A 7000-nucleotide genomic window follows, 5' to 3' on the forward strand; every position below is an offset into this window, starting at 1 on the left:
TAGAGTGATGGACCAGAGCAGCTGTTAGAGTGATGGACCAGGGGACCAGGGCAGCTGTTAGAGTGATGGACCAGGGCAGCTGGTAGAGTGATGGACCAGGGCAGCTGTTAGAGTGATGGACCAGGGGCAGCTGTTAGAGTGATGGACCAGGGCAGCTGTTAGAGTGATGGACCAGGGGCAGCTGTTAGAGTGATGGACCAGGGCAGCTGTGTGTCTGCTGGTGTTCGTTCTTTTTTTCAAACCAGCGTCTGGTTTAGACGTGTGAAACCAGGTGTGTGAATTCAATACCAGGTAGAATACAGAATCCCTGAGGACCCTGACCCTGTGATGGAGTGTGATTACAGCATCCAGTAGCTGAGGTGAAAAGGACCACGGTCTTTGTACCTCCCAGTTGTAGCTGTAGTCCTGTGTGCTGATGCAGTGGTTTGGGCTTGTTGCCAGGCAACAGTGGTTTGGGTTTGTTGCCAGGCAACAGTGATTTTGGGCTTGTTGTACTGCTGCAGTGGTTTGGGCTTGTTGCCAGGCAACACTACACTAACTGCTGACTGGGCTGTATTCAGCACAATGCTGCAGTACTGATACAGGCCTGACGGGGGCGCCACTCAACAGTACTGATACAGGCCTGACGGGGGCGCCACTCAACAGTACTGATACAGGCCTGACGGGGGCGCCACTCAACAGTACTGATACAGGCCTGACGGTGGAGCCACTCAACAGTGCTGATACAGGCCTGACGGTGGAGCCACTCAACAGTACTGATACAGGCCTGACGGGGGCGCCACTCAACAGTACTGATACAGGCCTGACGGTGGAGCCACTCAACAGTGCTGATACAGGCCTGACGGGGGCGCCACTCAACAGTACTGATACAGGCCTGACGGGGGCGCCACTCAACAGTACTGATACAGGCCTGACGGTGGAGCCACTCAACAGTACTGATACAGGCCTGACGGTGGAGCCACTCAACAGTACTGATACAGGCCTGACGGTGGAGCCACTCAACAGTACTGATACAGGCCTGACGGTGGAGCCACTCAACAGTACTGATACAGGCCTGACGGTGGAGCCACTCAACAGTACTGATACAGGCCTGACGGTGGAGCCACTCAACAGTACTGGTACAGGCCTGACGAGGGCGCCACTCAACAGTACTGATACAGGCCTGACGGGGGCGCCACTCAACAGTGCTGATACAGGCCTGACGGTGGAGCCATTCAACAGTACTGATACAGGCCTGACGGTGGAGCCACTCAACAGTACTGATACAGGCCTGACGGGGGCGCCACTCAACAGTACTGATACAGGCCTGACGGGGGCGCCACTCAACAGTACTGATACAGGCTTGACGGTGGAGCCACTCAACAGTACTGATACAGGCCTGACGGTGGAGCCACTCAACAGTACTGATACAGGCCTGACGGTGGAGCCACTCAACAGTACTGATACAGGCCTGACGGGGGCGCCACTCAACAGTACTGATACAGGCCTGACGGGGGCGCCACTCAACAGTACTGATACAGGCCTGACGGGGGCGCCACTCAACAGTACTGATACAGGCCTGACGGTGGAGCCACTCAACAGTACTGATACAGGCCTGACGGTGGAGCCACTCAACAGTACTGATACAGGCCTGACGGGGGCGCCACACAACAGTACTGATACAGGCCTGACGGGGGCGCCACTCAACAGTACTGATACAGGCCTGACGGTGGAGCCACTCAACAGTGCTGATACAGGCCTGACGGGGGCGCCACTCAACAGTACTGATACAGGCCTGACGGGGGCGCCACTCAACAGTACTGATACAGGCCTGACGGTGGAGCCACTCAACAGTACTGATACAGGCCTGACGGTGGAGCCACTCAACAGTACTGATACAGGCCTGACGGTGGAGCCACTCAACAGTACTGATACAGGCCTGACGGGGGAGCCACTCAACAGTATTCACAGGTAGTGCTCTGTAACAACAACAACAACAACAACAACAACAACAACAACAACACTACATGAGAAACCAGCTCGCTGCCTGCTGCAGTAATGTAGAAGCTGAGGTCGGTCTTGCGAAATAGTTTTTTTTTTGTTCTCAATGAGACAAACCTGAATAAATAAAGGTTAAAGGACTGTACTGAATCAGAATGATAGCAGCAGAGTGAGAAATGATTCAAAGGTTTTTAGCACAACAGCAAAACACAACAGCAAATACAACAACACTGAACTGAATAGTTACAGAGAGGAGTTTTAGAACCAGAATACCCAGTGAAGATGTTGTTGGAGAATAAGGACTGGTGTCAGACTGTCAGGATTATGATATAGGGTTGAGAGAGGTAAACTGTCAGGATTATGATATAGGGTAGAGAGAGGTAGACTGTCAGGGTTATGATATAGGGTAGAGAGAGAGAGGTAGACTGTCAGGATTATGATATAGGGTAGAGAGAGAGAGGTAAACTGTCAGGATTATGATATAGGGTAGAGAGAGGTAGACTGTCAGGATTATGATATAGGGTAGAGAGAGGTAGACTGTCAGGATTATGATATAGGGTAGAGAGAGAGAGGTAGACTGTCAGGATTATGATATAGGGTAGAGAGAGAGAGGTAGACTGTCAGGATTATGATATAGTGTTGAGAGAGAGAGGTAAACTGTCAGGATTATGATATAGGGTAGAGAGAGAGAGGTAGACTGTCAGGATTATGATATAGGGTAGAGAGAGAGAGGTAGACTGTCAGGATTATGATATAGTGTTGAGAGAGAGAGGTAAACTGTCAGGATTATGATATAGGGTTGAGAGAGAGAGGTAGACTGTCAGGATTATGATATAGGGTAGAGAGAGAGGTAGACTGTCAGGATTATGATATAGGGTTGAGAGAGGTAGACTGTCAGGGTTATGATATAGGGTAGAGAGAGGTAGACTGTCAGGATTATGATATAGGGTAGAGAGAGAGAGGTAGACTGTCAGGATTATGATATAGGGTAGAGAGAGAGAGGTAGACTGTCAGGATTATGATATAGGGTTGAGAGAGAGAGGTAGACTGTCAGGATTATGATATAGGGTAGAGAGAGGTAGACTGTCAGGATTATGATATAGGGTAGAGAGAGGTAGACTGTCAGGGTTATGATATAGGGTAGAGAGAGAGGTAGACTGTCAGGATTATGATATAGGGTAGAGAGAGAGAGGTAGACTGTCAGGATTATGATATAGGGTAGAGAGAGAGAGGTAGACTGTCAGGATTATGATATAGTGTTGAGAGAGAGAGGTAAACTGTCAGGATTATGATATAGGGTTGAGAGAGAGAGGTAGACTGTCAGGATTATGATATAGGGTAGAGAGAGAGAGGTAGACTGTTAGGATTATGATATAGCGTTGAGAGAGAGAGGTAGACTGTCAGGATTATGATATAGGGTAGAGAGAGAGAGGTAGACTGTCAGGATTATGATATAGGGTAGAGAGAGAGAGGTAGACTGTTAGGATTATGATATAGGGTAGAGAGAGAGAGGTAGACTGTCAGGGTTATGATATAGGGTAGAGAGAGAGAGGTAGACTGTCAGGATTATGATATAGGGTAGAGAGAGAGAGGTAGACTGTCAGGATTATGATATAGGGTAGAGAGAGGTAGACTGTCAGGATTATGATATAGAGTTGAGAGAGGTAGACTGTCAGGGTTATGATATAGGGTAGAGAGAGAGAGGTAGACTGTCAGGATTATGATATAGGGTAGAGAGAGAGGTAGACTGTCAGGATTATGATATAGGGTAGAGAGAGAGGTAGACTGTCAGGATTATGATATAGGGTAGAGAGAGGTAGACTGTCAGGATTATGATATAGAGTTGAGAGAGGTAGACTGTCAGGGTTATGATATAGGGTAGAGAGAGGTAGACTGTCAGGATTATGATATAGAGTTGAGAGAGGTAGACTGTCAGGGTTATGATATAGGGTAGAGAGAGAGAGGTAGACTGTCAGGATTATGATATAGGGTAGAGAGAGAGGTAGACTGTCAGGATTATGATATAGGGTAGAGAGAGAGGTAGACTGTCAGGATTATGATATAGAGTTGAGAGAGGTAGACTGTCAGGGTTATGATATAGGGTAGAGAGAGAGAGGTAGACTGTCAGGATTATGATATAGCGTTGAGAGAGAGAGGTAGACTGTCAGGATTATGATATAGAGTGGTTTTTTCCCTCATCAATCTACACACAATACCCCATAATGACAAAGCAAAAACAGGTTTTTAGAAATGTTTGCTTGGTTGAAGCGCCTTTGGCAGCGATTACAGCCTCCAAGTCTTCTTGGGTATGACGCTACAAGCTTGGCACACCTGTAGTTGGGGAGTTTCTCCCATTCTTCTCTGCAGATCCTCTCATGCTCTGTCAGGTTGGATGGAGAGTGTTGCTGCACAGCTATTTTCAGGTCTCTCCAGAGATGTTCGATGGGGTTCAAGTGATGGGGCTCTGGCTGGGCCACTCAAGGACATTCAAAGACTTGTCCCGAAGCCACTCCTGCGTTGTCTTGGCTGTGTGCTTAAGGTTGTTGTCCTGTTGGAAGGTGAACCTTCGCTCCAGTCTGAGGTCCTGAGCGCTCTGGAGCAGGTTTTCCATCAAGGATCTCTCTGTACTTTGCTCAGTTCATCTTTCCCTCAATCCTGACTAGTCTCCCTGTCCCTGTCGCTGAAAAACATCCCCAAAGCATGATGCTGCCACCACCATGATTCACCATAGGGATGGTGCCAGGTTTCCTCCAGACATGACGCTTGGCATTCAGGCCAAAGAGTTCATTCTTGGTTTCATCAGACCAGAGAATCTTGTTTCCCATGGTCAGAGCCTTTTGGCAAACTCCAAGTGGGCTGTCATGTGCCTTTTACTGAAGAGTGGCTTCCATTGGCCATAAAAGCCTGATTGGTGGAGTGCTGCAGAGATGGTTGTCCTTCTGGAAGGTTCTCCCATCTCCACAGAGGAACTCCAGAGTTCTTTCAGAATGACCATCGGGTTCTTGGTCACCTCCCTGACCAAGGCCCTTCTCCCCCGATTGCTCAGTTTGGCCGGGAAGCCAGCTCTAGGAAGAATCTTGGTGGTTACAAACTTCTTCCATTTAAGAATGATGGAGGCCACTGTGTCCTTGGGGACCTTCAATGCTGCAGAAATGTTTTGGGACCCTTCCCCAGATCTGTGCCTCGACACAATCCTGTCTCTGAGTTCTACGGACAATTCCTTCGACCTCATGGCTTGGTTTTTGCTCTGACATGCACTGTCAACTGTGGGACCTTTTATAGACAGGTGTGCGCCTTTCCAAATCATGTCCAATCAATTTAATTTATCACAGGTGGACTCCAAGTTGTAGAAACATCTCAATTCGAGTCTCATAGCAAAGGATCTGAATACTTACACTACCGGTCAAAAGTTTTAGAACACCCACTCATTCATTCATTTTTTTACATTTTAGTCATTTAGCAGACACTCTTATCCAGAGCGACTTACAGTTAGTGAGTGCATACATTTTCATACTGGCCCACCGTGGGAAACGAACCCACAACCCTGGCGTTGCAAGCACCATGCTCTACCAACTGCGCTACAGGGGACATTCAATGGTTTTTCTTTATTTGTACAATTTTCTACATTGTAGAATAATAGCGAAGACATTAACACTATGAAATAAGACATATGGAATCATGTAGTAACCAAAAAAAGTGTTAAACAAATCAAAATATATTTTATATTTGAGATTCTTCAAATAGCCACCCTTTGCCTTGATGACAGCTTTGCACACTCTTGGCATTCTCTCAACCAGCTTCATGAGATAGTCACCTGGAATGCATTTCAATTAACAGGTGTGCCTTCTTAAAAGTTAATTTGTGGAATTAATGCATTTGAGCCAATCAGTTGTGTTGTGAAAATGTGTGTGGGGGGGGGGTATACAGAAGATAGCCCTATTTGGTAAAATACCAAGTCCATATTATGGCAAGAACAGCTCAAATAAGCAAAGAGAAACAACAGTCCATTATTACTTTAAGACATGAAGGTCAGTCAATACGGAAAATGTCAAGAACTTTTAAAGTTTCTTCAAGTGCAGTCGCAAAAAACATCAAGCGCTATGATGAAACTGGCTCTCATGAGGACCGCCACAGGAATGGAAGACCCAGAGTTACCTCTGCTGTAGAGGATAAGTTCATTAGAGTTACCAGCCTCAGAAATTGCAGCCCAAATAAATGCTTCACAGAGTTCAAGTAACAGACACATCTCAACATCAACTGTTCAGAAGAGACTATGTGAATCAGGCCTTCATGGTCGAATTGCTGCAAAGAAACCACCACTAAAGGACACCAATAAGAAGAAGAGACTTGCTTGGGCCAAGAAACACGAGTAATGGACATTAGACCAGTGGAAATGTGTCATTTGGTCTGGAGATTTTTGGTTCCAACCGCCGTGATGATTTTTGGTTCCAACGGATGATCTCCGCATGTGTATTTCCCACAGTAAAGCATGGAGGAGGTGGTGTTATGGTGTGGGGGTGCTTTGCTGGTGACACTGTCTGTGATTTATTTAGAATTCAAGGCACACTTAATCAGCATGGCTACCACAGCATTCTGCAGCGATACGCCATCCCATCTGGTTTGGGCTTAGTGGGACTATCATTTGTTTTTCAACAGGACAATGACCCAACACACCTCCAGGCTGTGTAAGGGCTATTTGACCAAAAAGGAGAGTGATGGAGTGCTGCATCAGATGACCTGGCCTCCACAATCCCCCGACCTCAACCAAATTGAGACGGTTTGGGATGAGTCGGACCGCAGAGTGAAGGAAAAGCAGCCAACAAGTGCTCAGCATATGTGGGAACTCCTTCAAGACTGTTGGAAAAGCATTCCAGATTAAGCTGGTTGAGAGAATGCCAAGAGTGTGCAAAGCTGTCATCAAGGCAAAGGGTGGCTATTTGAAGAATATCAAATATAAAATATATTTTGATTTGTTTAACACTTTTTTGGTTACTACATGATTCCATATGTGTTATTTCAT

General features: G+C 46.8%; 1 protein-coding gene across 1 annotated transcript in view; it reads right to left on the minus strand.

The window, feature by feature from the left end:
- LOC311150020 (uncharacterized protein) overlaps positions 1 to 7000 on the minus strand; it is a 78126-nt gene that overhangs the window by 26593 nt on the left and 44533 nt on the right. The gene's annotated exons all lie outside the window — the stretch shown is intronic.

This window comes from Coregonus lavaretus, assembly GCF_964263955.1.
Source record: "Coregonus lavaretus genome assembly, chromosome: 22".
NCBI lineage: Eukaryota > Metazoa > Chordata > Actinopteri > Salmoniformes > Salmonidae > Coregonus > Coregonus lavaretus.